This window comes from Coenobita brevimanus, chromosome 21, assembly GCF_032717465.1.
Source record: "Coenobita brevimanus isolate Jiangsu-jjx chromosome 21, ASM3271746v2, whole genome shotgun sequence".
Classification (NCBI taxonomy): Eukaryota; Metazoa; Arthropoda; class Malacostraca; order Decapoda; family Coenobitidae; genus Coenobita; species Coenobita brevimanus.
This window is the reverse complement of record NC_136974.1, coordinates 12,138,144-12,156,223: the sequence shown is the minus strand read 5'-3', so window position 1 is coordinate 12,156,223 and position 18,080 is coordinate 12,138,144.

Sequence of the window (18,080 nt, the reverse complement as noted above, 5' to 3'; positions counted from 1 at the left end):
TCTCATGTGTGGGGAGGCTCCCCACATACAGCTCTTCTCAATAGGGTGGAGTCAAAGGCTTTTCGCCTCATTAACTCTCCTCCTCTTACTGACTCCCTTCAACCTCTGTCTCTTCGCCACACTGTTGCATCTTTATCTCTTTTCTATCGCTACTTTAATGGTCACTGCTCGTCTGAACTGTCTGCATGCATTCCTCTCCCTCTACGACGGGCGCGTAGCACTCGTCTAGCAGCAAACTTTCATCCCTTTTCTGTCCAACTCTCTAACGCAAGAGTTAACCGATACTCCCAGTCCTTCATTTATGCAACAGGTCAGCTCTGGAACTGTCTCCCTCTGTCTGTATTTCCTGCTGCCTATAATCTCCAGTCTTTGAAACGCATTGTGTGCAGGCATCTCAAAATGAATGGATCTTGAATTTGGCTCTCTCTTGTATTTTGTTTTCCTCTTGGAGGGAACTCTTATTGCAAGCTCATAGCCTTTGGTTCCCTCTTCCTCGCATAAAAGAAATAAAAAACAATTGAACCTGGAGCACAGTATTTTAAGTGTGCCTCGCCTGCGTTTCGTTCGTTTCGCTTAAAGATTCCCTGCACCTATAGTGCAGGCCGGGCCATACATCAGCCCAGTCAGTGGAGTGTGGGCTGATTACAAAACAGTAAGGGGGGAAGACAGGGCCTGGGGATTGTCCAGCACACACGCCCTGTCTCCTGCTGGCTTTGTGGTGTGTGTATGTGCCTCGCGCCCTCGCCTGCAAATTTTCCAGCTTAAATGACTCCGTAGACGCAGGGTTGCCAAGTCCTTATCACCAATCTCGCTAGTTTAGTCTTTAAAACTTGCTAGAATGCCACTAGATTAGAAACACTGCAAAATAGTGCTAGAAAATATGATTAAATCTCTAGAATATCACCTAAAATGGCCAAAATATCCAGAATGAAGCTGGACATCATGTTGCCAGATGTTAACCTAGCCCTGTGACCTTGACTTTTGACTTATTGTTCTGAAAATTTAATTTTATTCTCAAGCCATCTACCAAGTTTGGCCTACGTTGTATAAAAGACTTATAATGCCAGTTTTGGTAGGACAACGTTTGAGATAGTGTTGTAAATTTAACCTTTTATCTGTTGTTCTAAAAACAAAAGATCCCTTATGAGAACCCACCATTTCACCATGTTTGGTTAAAAATCAGATGAAAGGTGTCCGAGTTATTTCTCTCTCTCTCTCTCTCTCTCTCTCTCTCACACACACACACACACACACACACACACACACACACACACACACACACACACACACACACACACACACACACACACACACACACACACACACACACACACACACACACAGATGTTAATCAAAACATAACATCCACTCTTGATTTGCGAGTCGTGGGTATAATGACAAAAAAGAAAAAAGCAAACTTTTGCTTCTTGTACAGAAGGCATAAACGAAGGATAGACATTATAATGATTATACACTATTTTATACATGATTGTTCCAGACGTAGATTGCTGGCCGATACTGCCTTGCTCTTGCAGTCCACCAGCCTCCGTTCGGGGGATAGGTAAGTAGTTGAGGGACGTTTGTATAACCAAGCAGTTAAGACGCTCTTTTATATCATGCCGGACCATGAAGGCGTCCCACTGCAGCAACTAAAAATAATGTTATATATGGAAGCGTCATTATATTGATGGGGCTTAATGGAGAGTGTAACCTTTTGTGGATGACAAGCTTTTCAAAAATGCAATACAATATTCTGGATATAACAACCAGAATACAGTGAAAACAAGCAACATCAAACTGAGAGTTTCCCTCCTTGAATTCAAAGCTACACATACAAGTACACATATGGTAAATTGCCGCTTTTGGCATCCTTCCCACTTTTTCCTCTCATATAGTTTTCTGGGAGAAATCTTTATCGTTTAACCTACTGTACATTGGTGGCTCATCTTGCTCTGCCCCACAATACACAATCATCCTTGACAGTTCTGTCTGATTCTCTCTCTCTCTCTCTCTCTCTCTCTCTCTCTCTCTCTCTCTCTCTCTCTCTCTCTAATAAAAGAGGTTAATTCTGAGGAAAAAGCTTAAGCTCATATTATTAAAACTTAGACTAACATATGGAAAAGTTGTTAGTCCGATGAGGTAGTCTGCATGCCAGTTACTGAATGCATTCAGGAACAAGGCGAAGAAGCCAAGTATACCTTGCTCATATCCTGGATATAAGAAAGGCTCGTCAGAAACTTGGGAACTACCTGCATCTTTGTCCTCTGAGTTTTAACAATACGAAAGTTAGACTAAAACTTGAACTCGCAAGTTACAACTTCCATTTTATCGGTCCTGCCATGTTACCTATCATCACCTACTGCCTCCTTCATATATATATATATATATATATATATATATATATATATATATATATATATATATATATATATATATATAGCAGCACTTCTTATATGTGACTTTCTTTTTTCCTCACATTGTTTCATATGCTTGATCTAAATAATTCGTAACTGATATAAATGGATCTGTGGTTTTTAATGTTACCTGGAATGATCTAAGTTGTATCAGACACTGATAAAGGGGTCTGATTCATTAAACTCACTTAACTGGAATCAACATCTGATTTAGTCCCACAGTGTGGATGAACTGACATTAATGGACCTTAAATGACTTCTGTGGATGAAAACTTATCTATAAAAAGACTGATATTCTCTAGCTACTGTAGATATGGACGTGTGTGAAATGACCAAATCCTACTGTAATCGATGAGGCTGGCAAGAATGGTTCCGAATCTGTGTGGATGAACCTGAAGGCGCCTGAGCACGCTTAAGCCACCTTGGAAGATGGAAGGTTGCTGGAAAGAATTTAATTGACCTAACTGGATCTAATGGACTTGATGCGATGAGAGCCATTCAAGGACAAGATGTAGAAGGAACGTACCGATATGTTAAAGTATCAGATGATATTTAGAGAGCACGGTCATCATAAATTCCAATAGGATAGACCCCCCTAATAAAATAAAAATTAATAACTAAAGAATACACGGTGTTGGACAAGGAAATACATTTCAACTAAGTAATTCGCTGAGTGCCTGTAAGACGTGTTCAAACGACAAGGAACTTAATGTAAATGATGAGGAACTGAACAGTTTTAGATTTTTGGTCTGCCTGGTCCTGCACAGATCTGAATGAACCGTAAATAACATGAATGGGCCGGAATAGATGTAAATGGATTGTCTGAACTAATATTGGAACGACAGTCATTACATCACTGAACGAGAACGGATGTGAAGGACCTGGATGGAGCTGAAACAATATGCATGGATCTAAATTGATCAACTAAAGGCTGCACCATTGTGGGAAAAATGAAGCATAGTGGACCTAACGAAGCTTAAATGAACCTGATTTGGTTCAACTGGACATTCCTGAATGTATCTAGCCTGACATGATGAGACTCACTTGATGTAAAGGAAACTCCATGACTTGAACAGATCTGACTGGGCAAGAATGGATATAAAAGATACAAAGGGCGTGACGCACCTACAATATCCCGGAGCAACTGTGACCCCTTCAGCGAAAAACAATTTTTTTCCTATTTTTTCGCTACCAAAAGACGATATTCTCCAGTTTAGGGGCGACCATTCAAAATGGAGAGGATATTATATAGATTTCATGGACTACTTCACTGGTAGAGATCCTTCCTAAGCTGAATGTATTCCCCTACTAATGTTAAAAAATGACTTAATTGAACTGAAGCGATGAATAGACGTGAATTCAGTTGCTAAAGCTGAGCTGCCATGAGTGGACCTGAAGTGACCAAATAGACCTGCACTCAGTAAAGGGTGCTGGAGTAGCTTGAAAACACGTGAGTTGGCCTCAGATATACAATATGAATGTATCGTATCTGATCTATTTGGGCCCTAAAGGTTCTTATCATTCCTGTGACTCACTTTCTGCTGAATAAAATCAGCAGACACTATCTGGACTAAGGCACTAGAGTTGCCTCTGTCGTATTTTTGACTGGGGTAAAAATAATCTGGTTGTTTTTAATGCATCGAAGACTCAGTTTTTACACCTTACCCGATAAAATATTCCACAGGTATACCCACTAAGGTTTAACCCCTTAACCGCGGGGCGTCACTTTCGTGACGCTTGGGAGCAAGGGATCATACCGCGGGGCGTCGCTTTTGTGATTGTGTTATTTTGAATTCACCCGGGCTTCCAAGTGGGGGCTTGTATCATCTATCAGTACTGCCAATGTCCAACACTAGTCAGCACTCCTAATCTCATCTGTACTCCCATCCATTGTTGACAATTTAGCCATTTCTCCCCGTTCTTGACTCCCCTCCCTACCCCCCCTCCATTACCCTATCCTCTCGCCTGCCTGGCCGTGCTACGCTAAGTAAATCTTCCCTGGAATTTTTCACTGATTTCATCCATTGAAATAAGCCCTATGTCCTATTCTTATACCAAATAATATATACAAGAAAGAAATAAGGTAAGTGAGAGTGCCATACACCTGGAATTGGCTAATTATCACCTGACAACACCTCACGTGCACTCGTTCGCTAATTTTCGCTGTTTTTTTCCCCTTGAAATATGCCGTATAATCTATTTTCGTAATAAATATACATGTAAGGAGGGAAGGGAGAAGCCTAAGTGATATTTACATTCACCTGGAACTACCTAATTTATAATGTATTGTCTAGATTTCCTGCCAATCATTTCAGTGCTAGACATAGGTGTTTCAAGAGCTAACATTGGTAGCACTGAATATCCCCTAAGTAGGCCTCTACCCCGGCCCTCCGTTATCAGTTTACTCTCATCTTCCGAAGCGGGAGTACGTATGTTTCTTCTTGCTGACTTCAGGAACTTTTTCACCCCCATGCAAAGGGCCCTGTGACCTTTACCCCCTACTAAACCTCGTGTGGAAAGAGGTAAAGGGCTGACAATTGATAAAAGAGTGACTACGATCTTTCTATTGAGTAAAACAGTGCAAGTGGAATTGTAAATAATGTGTAAATAATGTGTAAACAGCAAGTGAAAGTAATGAATGTAAATATACGTGAACAATGGAAAATAGTTTTATAAGTTACTTCAAGTGACAGTGCATAACACAGTGTAAATAAAATAGAAATGTAAATAACGTAAATAAAATAGAGAACGTAAATAGAAATGTAAATGAGTAGTATTATAAGAATACGAGTATATACCCTAGGAGTAATGAAAGTGAAAGTTTCACTCTAGCATGTCTGAATGCTATGAGTTATGAGAGTGAAGATGAAAGTGACATTCACTCTCAATGCTAGTATACGGGACGAGAAAGTGAATGCTACGTATTTTACTGAAAGAAATTGAATCCCTACAGTGACAATAAACTAATACTACTGAAGGAAACATATGGATAAAGACTGTAGATATATATAAGTGTTATATAGTAATAGAAATATAAAGTGTGAGGGGTTTTATGAATAATAAATGACAGCGTACCAAGAGCGAACTAGTGCCAGTGCGACGGTCAGACGCGCTCGTAATTTTCATTGCTTTCACAGTGGGTTTTTTTGGGGGAGTATGGATCCCAAACTACTTGAAAATCATAGAGTAGTGTTTATAGTGTTAATATCTGGCTGTGGTAATCATATTACGGGTTGTCGGGAAGTGTAAAGTGGAGACTTCGTTACCTAACTTCAGAGGTCTCCACAAGTCCTACGGTAACTGACGAAGGCTCAACAAACATTCCAGGAGAAAGCTGAAGGTATGTGCCATAAGCATATGTAATTTTAATATTCTAGGACTAATAACTGATTTTTGGCAAATATTTTTTGAGTCTGTCGGAGCCCGAATAACCCCGTGGCACACGCAAAATATCGGTAAACATGCCCGCGGTGTAGGGGTTAATAATATTCATCTTAACCCTGCATCATCCTTGAACATGCTTGGGGTTTCATTTACTCGGGACTTATCTTGGAATGATCATATCACATCTCTTGCAAAGTCTGCTTCCAAGAGATTAGGTGTGCTGAGCCGACTCCGTTCCTTCTTTATCCCTGCACAATTGTTAACTATATACAGGGGTTTTATCCGCCCCTGTGTGGAGCACATCTCTCATGTGAGGGAAGGCTCCCCACATACAGCTCTTCTCAATAGGGTGGAGTCAAAGGCTTTTGGTCTCATTAACTCTCCTCCTCTTATTGACTCCCTTTAGCCTCTGTCTCTCCGTAGAACTGTTACATCTTTATCCTTTCTGTCGCTACTTCAGTGGTCAGTGCTCCTCCGAAATGTCTGCAGGGATTCCTCCATCTCTACGACGGGCGCGTAGCACCCGTCTAGCAGCAAACTCTCATCCTTTTTCTGTCCAACTCTCTAATGCAAGAGTTAACCGTTACTCCCAGTCCTTCATTTATACAACAGGTCAACTCTGGAACTGTCTCCCCCTGTCTGTGTTTCCTGCTTCGTATGATCTCCAGTCTTTCAAACGCAGTGTGTCCAGGCATCTCGAAATGATCGGATCTTGAATTTGGCTCTCTCTTGTATTTTGGTTTTCTTTTGGAAGATTTTCGCTTGGAAGGCTATTGGTTCCTTCTTCGCATTAAAAAAAAAAAGAATAGCTAGTGTGGGCGTATCCCATATTGCTGTGACTGCTGTTATGAAGGTTGTGCCGACGTAACGAAGATACGTGGTGAAAAGACGACCCTTCAGGCAGCGGTAATCGTCCTATCATACATTTCTTAAAATGAAGTGATTAACGGAGAACTCTATCTGCTTCACTGCGGGGACCTCTCTTAAGCTGTGCAAAGTCGTTTGATGGCAACAGAAAAAAAAAAAAAATGTTTTGGTTCTGAAGGGGCTAACGTTCGTAAAGTCGTCTTCTATTGTTTTTTTTTTTTTTTGTTTCAGCTAATGCCAGAAAACTGTAATTATCTGGGAGTGGGTCACATCAGTCAGAAAGTGTTGATACTACTAGCACTATGCCCCTCACTGTCAGGACAACTTCACTAATATATTACAGCTAATGCCAGAGCGAGTAATTTAGCCTGAGAGTGTTACTAAAGAACATTGTTTTTAGTCCATGTGTTGCATGTTTATATGAGTACCAAAAGTTACAGTACATGGCATAGCAAAGTACATACGATAGATTCACCACCACTACCACCACCACCACAACCATCATCATTAGCCTGAGTCAGTCCACTGCAGGAAAAGGCCTCTCCCAGCTGATCTCTTGGCTGTTAGCCTGTTCCATCAAGTGCCAACGAATCTCAGAATCTTATCTCTCTACCTCGTCCTCTATCTGCCTCTTTCTCTCACTCCTCTCGGCTGTCACTCACTTATCCTGGTTGTCCATTTACTGTCTTTTCTGCGAAGGACGTGACCTGCCCGCATCCCTTTAGTCAGTTTGAATGTAATGATTACCGCCTCTACTTTCAACTGTTCCCTTATGCAGGAAGCTCCATTTTTATAATTTCACGTGACCCCTAACATAATAATTTTCATTCTTTTCTGAGAATTTCCACGTTTACTTTCCAAGGATTTTGTTTGACCCCACGTTTCCGATTAGTAAGTTAAAACGGGTACGATTAACCCTTTCTTTTGATGTGATGCTAACTGCAAAACCTCATGTAGTTACTCTGTCAAAAACACTCCATCATATTCCTGTTCTTCACTTGATTTCATTGTCACGGACTGGCTCTGCCTCAACCGCATGTTTTAGGTATGTATTTTCTCCAGCACATTCTAGTTCCTCATCTCCTCTTTTTACTGAACGGGAACAGTCTATTCAACATAATTTTTGCCCCCTTCATATAAATTTTCCAGCCTACCTTCACACTCTCCTAGTTCAGCACACCTATCATTTCTTGTACTTCCTTCCCTGATTCGCTTAATAGAAATTGTGCCGTCTGCAAATCTAAGACTGCTCAGTCCCTCATCATTTACATTAAGTTCCTTGTCGTTTGAACACGTCTTATAGGCACTCAGTGAATTACTTAGCGGAAATGTGTCTCCTTCTCTAACACTTTTTATTCTTTAGTTATTAATTTTTATTTTATTAGGGGGGGTCTATCCTACTGGAATTTATGATGGCCGTGCTTTCTAAATATCATCTGATACTTTAACATATGGGTACGTTCCTTCTACATCTTGTCCTTGAATTGCTCTCATCACTTCAAGTAGATTATAAACAGGTACATATTTATAGCAGGGAAAAACAATTCATTTAATAATCAGTCATTAAGAAAATAAAAGTTAATTACATTGGGATCTTAAGTAATTGCTTTAATTTTTCAACTGCATCAGAGTTGCGCACAAGGTGGAGAGAGAGAGAGAGAGAGAGAGAGAGAGAGAGAGAGAGAGAGAGAGAGAGAGAGAGAGAGAGAGAGAGAGAGAGAGAGAGAGAGAGAGACATTCTGAGGGGGTAAGGGGAGATCTGTGAGGGATGGGATGGGTACAGGTGTCGGAGGAGGGAAGGGGGAGGGGGCAGTGGGAGGTGTCAGAGTAAGGAGGAATTAGTTGGAGGGAGGGGCGTTATCAGCTGAGCTGTGGTGATCCGTGGTCTTATGGTGGGGGGAATGAGTGAAGGAAACACGATCATGCATCACAGCTGGTTCCCATAATCTTCGACTCACTGAAGGAACCTCCAACCTCAATCGGTAGACAAGTGGCCTGCAGTCCTACCGGACCCAGGTTCAAATCCCCGCTGGGGCATGGAACAGTTTAAGGATTTGAATTTTACTAAATCAGACTTTACTGATCTACCAGAAGACCCGCCTACATGTCGTAAAATTACCCCCGCTAATACCACTGCACCTGTCTTGTATAAGAGAGCCTTAGCATGTATTCAATATGGACGGTGGGTGTTAGCGCCGAAGTGGTGACATGAAGAGGCGAATGGCATGTAGGAGGACTACTGGGCCTTGACAGCAGGCTGTGAAGCCTATGCCCAGAGTTGGAAACATTAAAAAAAAAAAAAACAGCTGTTCAACAGTACTAAGCTTAGTGTTAGGTATAGTACATAACACAAACATCAGTACACACACACACACACACACACACACACACACACACACACACACACACACACACACACACACACACACACACACCAAGAAAATGTACATCAAGTGCCACTGAAACAAGGTAAATACCTGAAGGGATAAATAACCCAACAAATAAACAGTCATACAAGCCAGCGTACAGCCTATCGTACGTCAATACGTTCACACTGTATATAACTTTCATCCTACTTGTTCTTCTCTCTTTCCAAACACTTGTATCTCTTCCCACAAAACTGTTGAATAATAAAAAAAGTTAAGAAAAACAGTGGAAAAGGAGAACAGAGGGCAAGGGGGAGGTGTGGAAAACAGGGAGGAAAGAAGGAGGAAGGGAGAGGTAGAGGGAGATGCTGGAAGGAGCGAGAGGGGAGGTGTCAGAAGGGAGGGGGAGGAGGAAGGGAGTTGGACGAGGAAGGTCTTAAAAATTTTGGCCGGGTCAGTCAGTTTCCTGTCCTGCCTGCCTGTCTCCTACAAATTCACTTCAGCTTCTGTCAGCGATGTGTCTATCTCTCTCTTCATCTACCTACCTGCCTATCTGCCTGTCAGTCTATCCATTTAGGCTACCTATGTATACGAGTAGAGAGAGAGAGAGAGAGAGAGAGAGTAGATAGATGGATAGATAGATTTATAGATATAAGCCGCGTTGTTTGTTTGTTACTTCGTGTGTTTGTCCTTCAACCACGCCCAAACCAAGGCCAGAGACCCCCAGACCCATATGTATTCTGAATCAGGGTGACCCAGGGATGGTTTTAGGCGGGTCAAAACTCAGATGTGGGATATTTGAGGTCACCGGCAGTGTTCACCTTTTTGGCCCGGACAACGCCTGGTACCTCTGCAGCCCAATTTTTGGCACTGAGACTCAAATGACCTCCAGTTCGGACACAGACTATGTAAGGTTGTCCTCCGAGGTCACTTAAGGTCGCCAGTAATACACGCTCGGACGACTGGATTCAGCAGTCCAACTTTTGGCATGGAGACTCACATGTCCTCCGGTTCGGACATAAGCTATGTGGGGTTGACCTCCGAGGTCATTTGAGGTCACCAGTCGGAGGTCATTTGAGGTCACCGGTAATACACGCTCAAACGCCTGGACCCGGCAGCCCAATCGTTGGCATGGAGACTCACATGACCTCCAGTTTGGACATGGGCTATGTGAGGATGACCTCCGAGGTCGTGAGGTCACCGGTAACGATACACAAGTGTGCACAAATACTTTGTGTTAGTATGCGAAAGCTGAAACAGAAACTTCCTGGACCTCATATAATCCCTCTTCAGTAGCATAAGAGGTACATGTTTTTTCTGGAGTAGAAAGAAAGATTGAACTAGAACAAACTGGATATATATATATATATATATATATATATATATATATATATATATATATATATATATATATACGTATATATATATAGATAGATAGATAGATAGATAGACAGATAGATATATAGATATATATTATAAGTATGTGCAGTATTTATCTATCTATATCTATATCTATCTATCTATCTAAATTGATATATGTGTGTGTGTGTGTGTGTGTGTGTGTGTGAGAGAGAGAGAGAGAGAGAGAGAGAGAGAGAGAGAGAGAGAGAGAGAGAATTACATCATCCCCCTGCCATGTTCTTACACTGCCAATATCCAATAACCTTACTCTCATACATTCTCTTATATTCTGTTGTAGCTCTCAGCATGATGACGTCTTGTTTACTTAATTCTACTACATCCAGACGATTTTTCCTGTTAAGAAGAAACCTCTTACACTGAAAAGAATAACGATGGTCCTTAATCTCTCCCGTTCAAGCAAGTTTCTAAGTAGTGCCGAACCATAAGGGTTTCGCTGATGCAAAACATAAAAAAAAGTGATAAACCACCTTGCGTGTGAATTTTTTTGCGGTGCATTCACACTGCCGCAACCAAACATATACAGGCGTAAACTGTTTGATTGTGTAGGTAAGGATAAAACCTGTAGATATTACATCTCGTTTCACGGCATTTGCTCTACATAAACTGTTTCTTATTGACACTCGCAGTGTAGCAGTCACTGAGACACGAGAAGAGCAGAAACTGAACGAATGGAATGAATTTCTCTTTATTAACTTTTTTATATCAACCTACATGTTAGGACAGTTAGCATTAGAAGATGTACACATTCTTGCCTCAGTGTGAATGCACGTTTAGGCGTAACTGACTGGCCAGGTCCTAGAGATGGTCCTGCATCTAAAATCTCTCTTGGATTCATCACTATGATGACTTTTTTTTTTTTTTTAGCTAATTGTGGCTATCGTCAGACACTGCTGTTCATCCTAGGAGGGGTTTTTCAGCTTAATGAGGTTTGGCACGGTTTACCTTCATATGCCATTTCAATATGCAGGGACTCTCATAACCTGAATAAAAAAGCGTGACGCTGGTGAGAAGTTAATTAATCCAAAAGACATCTTAGGCTGAACAGGAAGCATAAAATCATCAGAGCGTGCAAGATATACAGAATGTAAAAGATTCCACGGGAGTATAGGATGGTCTCGACACATACGTAGTACACTGACATTTTTTTTTTTTGTGGATATGCCCCTGGTAATTAATGAACAAATAAACATGATCTCCAAATTTTTGTGTCAGTATGGCTTAATGTTTGACCCATAACACTTGAAAGCATCTGTCAGAAAAGAAATAATAATAAATAAAAGGTGTTTGGGGGTACTTGCCCAAGGAATAACTGTGCCAGACTTGAAGCAAACTGCTGAAGAAATAAATGAATGGCACCCTGTTGAAAAAGTGTTGGAAGAAAGAGGCTGAAAAAATACAGTAGGTCTCCACATTATGTTGCGGAGATTTAATAAGACGCCCTCAAACTGAAAAGGTCAAGTTCCTGGCAAAGATACGCCAGCTTCTTTGTGCTGCCTGACGATACAAGTGTGATAAAGTCTATGATAAACATCCTTCTTGCTTTACAACATTCTCAGAGTTTCACCTTCCTCAGTCAGTGTCAACCTTCCACCTTCTTTTACAGTAATGTCCTATGGTGCCAGGAAAAAGATCTTGCAGATTTGTTAATGATTTAAAAAGTAGATAATTAAAAAATGTCGTATAAATCTCTGGGTCTTGGCCTTTCAAGATTCACTCAGTCAAGGTTTTTCTTTAATTTTTTGAGTGTGACTTATTCCGCATGCAAACCCTTAATTATATCTGACAATTTCTGAAGCAAGAAACAAAAAACAGAACGTGTATGACTTTCCTATGTCGTTATTGACTGCAGTCTGCATTGTGAAAGGCAGGTGATGACTTATGTTGTTGATGTGGCCCCAGGCACATATGAACGTAAGTGTCGTGGACTCTTGGCCGAAGCTACCCTTCTCCTTTCAAGGAATAGGGAGGGAGATGAGGCATGACTATATAAGTGCGGTGAAGCCACCCCGTTATAACAGTGCCACCACGGGAGGGCATCCCTCTCCATTACCATCAACAATAGGGGCTTGCTTTCTTCTTTGGGATATAGGTTTTAAACATACGCCTCATATTTTTACCAAGTTTTAATATATTTGGACTTGCACAGCATATTGGTACTCTCATTATCTTGTTAATCCTCTCATGCCCGAGATTACTCGAATATTCAGGCTAACGTCACATAAACTAAGCTGACAGTAAGTCATAGGAGCCTGAGATAATTAACTTTCTATATACGCCGCCTCTCTTCAAGTCTAGGAGAAAGAAGAAAGAAGTACTGAAAGTCACTTGGCAAAAAGAAATTAAATTCAGTTCTTCCTTGACACAATTTGTCCCGGCTAAAACTGTCAGGAGCTTCATCCAGCGGGAGAAGAGTGGAAGAGAGGAAAAAGAAGGGAGGAGCGAGAGACAAAGGGTGACCTGCAGTTCAGAAAGAAAGCGGTAAGAAGAAAGAGCGGGAGGAGAAAGATTTTAAAACCGAGAAAATGGAACAACAGGTGGGAAAAAAAAAAGAATATAAGCCAGTAGAGAAAAACGGCAATAAAAAGAAATATTTAAGAAAAGAGAAGAGAGACAGAATGAGTAAGAGGCCAAAAAGGTTTGGTTATTAATAATGCAGATGAGAAGCCAGTCTGGAAACATACAAAAATAATTCTTTCCAAAGAAATAAAACAAACAAGAACTAAATAACGATATTTTCATAGCCAGATGCGTATAGCATGTTCACCCTAACCTGACAAGGATCCCTAGTCCCTTTCAGCTCGGTTAATGATGAAATGTAGTCAGACCGGAGGTTCTATTGAACCAGAAACCAAACAGACTTTCCCTACCTCGTAATTAAGGGTCATCGAATTCCATGTAACTTTTTTCTTTTCTGCGAGGAAGAAGGAACCAAAGGCCATGAGCCCGCAATAAGAGTTCCCTCCAAGAGAAAAACAAAATGCAAGAGAGAGTCATATTCGAGATCCATTCATATTGAGATGCCTGGACACACTGCGTGTGAAAGACAGGAGATCATAGGGAGAAGGAAACACAGACAGAGGGAGACAGTTCCAGAGTTGACCTGTTGCATAAATGAAGGACTGGGGGTAACGGTTAACTCTTGCATTAAAGAGCTGGACAGAAAAGGGATGAGAGTTTGCTGATAGACGGGTGCTATGCACCCGTCGTAGAGGTAGAGGAATGCATGCAGACAGTTCAGAGGAGCAGTGACCATTAAAGTAGCGATAGAAAAGAGATAAAGATGCAACAGTGCAGCGAAGAGACAGAGGTTGAAGGGAGTCAGTAAGAGGAGGAGAGTTAATGAGAAGAAAAGCCTTTGACTCCACCCTATTGAGAAGAGCTGTATGTGGGGAGCCTCCTTACACATGAGAGTTGTACTCCACACAGGGACGGATAAAACCCCTGTATAGAGTAAACAGTTGTCAGGGGTAAAGAAAGAAAGGAGTCGGCTTAGCACACCCAATCTCTTGGAAGCAGATGTAATATGATCTTCCAAGATAAATCCCGAGTAAATGAAACCCCAAGCAGGTTCAAGGATGATGCAGGATTAAGCTGAATATTATTAAACATTAGTGGATATACCTGTGGAAGATATTGACGGGTTGATAGGTGTAAGAACTGAGTCTTAGATGCATTAAAAATAACAAGATTATTTTTACCCCAGTCAGAGATATGAGCCAAGTCAGACATTACATGTGCCATAGCCTCATCCCTTGTTTGTTGAAGTAACTGCTGAGATGGGCGTTGCGGGAACCGAATTGAAAGGTGAAGTGTAGAGTCATCAGCATATGAGTGGATAGGGTTAAATGTACAGCTTGGAAGGTCATTGATGAATAAAAGGAAGAGAGTTGGAGATAGGACAGGGCCCTGAGGAACACCACTGTTGATAGATCTAGGAGAAGAACGATGGCCGTCTACAACAGCAGCTATAGAACGAGCAGAAAGGAAGCTAGCGATGAAGGCACAGATAGAAGGATAGAAACCGTAAGAGGGCAGTTTGGAAATTAAAGATTTATGCCAGACTCGATCGAAAGCCTTTGAGATGTCAAGTGCAATGGCAAAGCTTTCGCCAAAGTCCCGAAAGGAGGATGACCAGGAGTCTGAAAGGTAGGTGAGAAGATCGCCAGTGGAGCATCCCTGACAGAACCTGTACTGACGATCAGAATGAAGGTTGTGATAGAAAAGACGCCTTAAAATTTTTCTATTGAGAATTGACTCGAAAACTTTTGAAATACAGGACGTTATAGCAATTGGACGATACTTGAAGGGTTGGGAGTGGTCACCCTTCTTTGGGACTGGCTGAAAGGTAGGTGAGAAGATCGCCAGTGGAGCATCCCTGACAGAACCTGTACTGACGATCAGATTGAAGGTTGTGATAGAAAAGATGCCTTAAAATTTTTCTATTGAGAATTGACTCGAAAACTTTTGAAATACAGGACGTTAAAGCAATTGGACGATAGTTGGAGGGTTGGGAGTGGTCACCCTTCTTTGGGACTGGCTGAATGAGAACAAACTTCCAGCAAGAAGGAAGGGTACAAGTTGACAGATAAAGGCGAAACAGTTTGCCTAGGCAGGGTGTAAGCACAGAAGCACAGTTCTTAAGAACAACAGGAGGGACTCCATCAGGCCCATATGCCTTATTAGTATTAAGGCAGGTGATTGCAGAAAATACATCAGCTGGAGAAATTTTAATGTCAGCCATGAGGAAGTCAGAGGCGGGAAGCGATAGAGGAACAGCACCGGAATCGTCTAAGGTGGAATTGGAGGAGAAAGTCTGCGCGAAGAGATCAGCTTTATCAGTAGAAGAAATAGCTACAGAACCATCAGAGTAGAAAAGAGGAGGGAAGGATGATGAGGTAAAGTTGTTAGAAATGTTTTTGGCTAGGTGCCAGAAGAAGCGTGAAGAATTCGAGTTGGAGAGTTGAGAGCATTTAGTACGGATGAAATTATTTTTAGCAGAGCGAAGAACAGACTTACCACGATTCCGGGCAGAAACGAAAAGATGACGTGATTCAGGGGTGGGTTGGCTCCGGTACCTTTTGTAGGCCCTCTCCTTGTTGTGTACAGCATTAGAACAAGCGTGATTAAACCAAGGCTTTCTTGCGTTAGTCAAAAGATATGAGAAAGGAATGTATGCTTCTATGCCCGAGAGAATAACCTCCGTAATGTGCAAGGCACACTCAGATGGCTCACGGCCATGGAAGCAATAATCATTCCAGGGAAAATCAAAGAAGTACTGCCTGAGGGCCTCCCAATCAGCAGTTCCAAAATGCAACAGGCGACGTTTCCCTGGAGGGTCCACAGGCCGTACCGAAGTGATAGGACATATTAAGGTGATAAGGTTGTGATTGGAAGAGCCCAACGGAGAGAAAAGATTAACAATGTAAGCAGAAGGATTAGTTGTAAGGAAGAGGTCAGGTATGTTGGAGCTCTCTCCAAGGCGGTCTGGGATACGGGTAGGGTGCTGTACAAGCTGCTCTAGGTCATTAAGGATAGAAAAGATGTAGGCTTGTTCACCAGGTGGATCAGTGAAAGGAGAGGAGAGCCAAAGGTGGTGGTTAACATTGAAATATCCTTCAATGGAGATTTCAGAGAAAGGAGAAATGGATAGAATATGTTCCATCGTAAAGGTAAGATAGTCGGAGAATTTTTGATGGTCAGTAGAATTAGGGGATAAGTAAACAGCACAGATATATTTAGTCAGAGAATGACAGGAAAGCCGAAGCCAAAGTGTAGAGAATTTAGAAGAGTCGAGTTCAGGAACACGAGAGCAAGATAAGTCGTTGCATATATATACACAGTAGCCACCTTTGGCTTTGAAATTAATGTAGAGAAAGTAGGAGGATACAGAAAAGGGTTTGCTGTCAGTTGCCTCAGACAGCTGAGTCTCAGTTAGAAAAAGAAGGTGAGGTTTAGAGGAGGAGAGGTGGTGCTCAACAGAGCGAAAGTTAGAGGAAAGGCCCCGAATGTTGCAGAAATGAAGAAGAGAGTCAGACAGTGGTTCCAGGCACCTCGAGTCGTCACCAGGAAAGGGGCGGAAGGTAGGGGCATTTATGGTCCTACCCCCTAGGGACTCCGAGGCTGGTTGATAAGATGCCATGATTTTTTTTAAATTTTGGAAAAGGACGTGTAGTGTGTACTGTGCATGTAGTTTGGTGTAGATAGTTAGAGAAATTTGTGTTGGAGAGCATGCTGGCCTACTCTCTGTGTAACTGAGACACTGAAAAAGTTCAGCAAAGGGGGACGGTAAGGAGCTAATCCTGAGGGCTGATGAAACGGGAGCTCCAGCACTCCCTGTCATCAGCTTTCCATCCACCTCGGGCGTACTGCCCTGCTCGACTTGTGCTACAGTCTACTCCTCTACAGTACAGTTTTCAAGCTGTGGACGTGGTTTAGATCCGTCAGGTAAAAACAACCAATTACAAACACACTGTCGATAGGTAGATAGGTAAGTAGGTTGGTATCTATGTAGGTACCATCAATGTCAATAATGTGGATAATTGTAGCGAATCGTTGCACCAGTGTCGTGTATCATAAACGTACATTTCTGCCGCTGCCAAATGTAGATAATAGGTATGAGGCGTTGGATAGCATGGAGATTGTGTATTTGTAAGTTTTATCTCTCTAGTCTCGAGGTGGGTCTTTCTACGTCTCACTCTCCCCTCTGTCTATCTTGTATCGTAAGGAAAGATGAGGTAGACACCCTGGGGTTAAAGGGTTTTATTGTGACACAATTATTTTGCTCACTGCCTGCCCCATTTGCGTAACGGACAGAGCGACGTGACCCAATGATTGCCAGTGTGACAGCTAATCTTTAGCTTCCAACCACCTACTCTATCTCATATTCTCCCCAATCTCCTCCTGCCTCCTACTGCTGAGCCTTACACCTGATTTCTGCGTATTTTTACCGTCTGGTTTCCGAATGGCTGACATGTGTGTGTGTATAGTGTCAAGCAATCTTCCATCACGTGACTAACTGGCTTTCACAAAGTGCATCGTGCGTTTGACACACATCTTGTATTTTGACGTTCATGGTAGTCTAGGCCAGGGGATTTTTGTGTTTCTCATCCTGAGCCACATATTTATTACATATTGTGGCAGTGTTACATGTTGTGCTATGATTTTAATGCCTCTAACTATTTGATATTGTGCCATGTATATATTAATGCCTAGATATCGCTCGGTCACGCCAAACTGTTATACCTACGATCTATCTTTGTATTACAATCTACACATTGTACAGGAATATGTGACAAAATTAAGTTATATACTAATGTAAATACATGGTAGGCTATTCATCATAGCTGGTAAAATTGAATGTAATAACATAACTGTACAGCATACTAGATATATATATCTATATATACTTATATGGTAGCAAAACAGCAGCAGTACAATGCCAAGTTTACAGTAGCCAATCATATCAAGAACTGGCCATTTTTTTTATGTAGGCTACACCCGAAAGCACTAATTTCTCCCCCTCCCCCCACACCCCCTAGTACCCAGAGTTGCAACGAGGTGCAAACATTGCTGGATAGATGTGGAACAGCCATAGCTGATGATGTTACAATGTGTCAAGATTATCAGA